This window comes from Macrotis lagotis, chromosome 1 (assembly GCF_037893015.1).
Source record: "Macrotis lagotis isolate mMagLag1 chromosome 1, bilby.v1.9.chrom.fasta, whole genome shotgun sequence".
Classification (NCBI taxonomy): domain Eukaryota; kingdom Metazoa; phylum Chordata; class Mammalia; order Peramelemorphia; family Peramelidae; genus Macrotis; species Macrotis lagotis.
The window spans coordinates 732,529,041-732,531,302 of record NC_133658.1 but is presented as its reverse complement, the minus strand read 5'-3'; positions in this window follow the sequence as shown (position 1 = coordinate 732,531,302).

Genomic DNA, 2,262 nt, shown 5'->3' with positions numbered 1-2,262 from the left:
TACTGAACACCCTCAGTTTTACTAGCTGTGTAATCATGTATAAGTCACATCATGTCTTTTAGGCTCAATTTCCTTACCTGTGAAATGGGAATAGCAATATTTGTATTATCTACCTCAAAGACCTATTTTTTTAAAACCTTAGTGTCATAGAAATGCACTAGTTATTATAGATAGAAAGTACAATATCTCACTCTCAAGGACTACTTAGTGGTGCTATGTATAGAGCACTGGTCCTGAAGTCAGGACAGGAATTCAAATTCAGCCTCAGACACTTGCCACTTACTAGCTGTGTGATCCTAGGCAAGTCCCTTAACTCTGTCAAATGCAGGGCTATTTCCAGTTGTCCTGATTTATATCTGGCCACTAGACCCAGATGACTCTGGAGGAGGAAGTGAGGCTGGTAACTTAGCACAGCCCCCACCCCCCTCACTCAAATCCAATTCATGTGCTTCTCATGGCCTCATCTCCCTGATGTCATGGTCTAATGAGGGACAAGGGGAAGCTAGGTGGTGCAGTGGATGGAGCACTGGCCCTGGAGTCAGGAGGATATGAGTTCAAATGCGGCCTCAGACACTCAATCATTTAGCTGTGTGACTTTGGGCAAGCCACTTAACCCCATTGCCTTGCAAAGAAAGGGCAAAAAAAAAAAGAATGAAGGACAAAAATATAAGACCTTTCCCTCAATGTAGTTGGAGAAAGGAAATACATGAAAAACTAAAACAAAACAAAAATTATGACTAAGGGACACCCCTCCAAGAGATATGATGTGTTCCCTATGAAAATCTCTTGTAAATGGGACTTAATATAGGACCTAGAGAATGGATAAGATTTGCACAGATGGAGGAAGAGCATACCATCCAAAGAGAATGGTTTCATGAGCAAGGGGCAAGGGGATGGGGAGGAAGTGGGTACAAGGAATAAACCAATCTGTTAAGTCAAATGGAGATAAGGTCGGAACCTATTGCTACTTTCTCCTACACAGTTGGAGATAGATAGAATATCATCCTGTGGCAAAATACTTAATATTCACCCCCATACACCAGTCCTGTAAAAACACAGCCAAAATGAAAATGTTGAGAAAAAAAGATGTATACATATAGAGAGCATTCTAAAAAGCTTTGTATAAATATGTGTGTGTATATATATATATATATATACACACACATATACATATACACAAAGTGCATTTTTAAAAGCTTTGTGGGGGAAGGAAAAAAGCAAAGAAAAAGGGAGAGAGAAGGAAGAAAATGTAGAAGATGAGAAGCAGGAAGAAGAGGGGAAAATAGAGAATTAGAGAAGAAAAAGAACAGGCAGGCAATGTGACTGAATGAAGATTTCATTCAGGACTTCTAATTTCCTCTCCTCTCTACATATTTTGCTTGATTGTTACAGTTGACATCATGCTAATCTTGAATCCTCTGGAGAAACGTAGACCTTTCTTAATAAGTCCAATAAAGCAATACTGTTGTGGGGCTAGTGTTTTGGAGTTGGGAGAACATTCTGTGCAGGGGGCTCAGGACTGACTGATGGATATTTAGGTAATACATTATTTGAATTATCAGAAGGGCTGTCACTTGACAATCAATCAACATTTATTTAGTGTCTCCTTTGTGTCACTGCTATTGTTATATATATCTATATATAGATATATATAGTAAGATTAATAGAGGAAAGACACTAACTGGTTAAGGCTTCCAGTAAAAGGTGTGATTTTAGTTGGGACTGACTTAAAGATGGCTGGAGAGGTCAACAGTTGTGTTGACAATTTAATCTTCTGAATAATTACAGTCTAGTGCTTAGCACAGTACCTGCACATGATAGACACTTAATAATGCTAATCTGATTGAATTATTTTTTAAAATACAATATTCTAGTCACCTTCAATGCTAAGTAGCAATGAATTAAATTTTTGCAGTGTATTAATTCTACCAAAGAGTTAATATGTTTGCCTTTTCCTAATGCAACAGATGACTCAGCAGGTTGAAGAGTGAATAATAATTCAATGTAAGAAGCCTCAGTATTATACACACAAGGCAGCAAATATAGGAAGTGATATATCCAACAAAGGGTCAGAGGGCAAAACATAGGCAAAGATGGGAGGTGAACACACCATTCAACAAACATTTATCAAGCATTTACTCTACAAGAGGATACAAAAATAAATGAAGGGGTTTGCCCTCATGAATCCTACAATTTAGTAGGGAAAGTGACATTTATATTGGGTTCTGAGATTTTTAAATTGATTATACATTATTTTTTTTA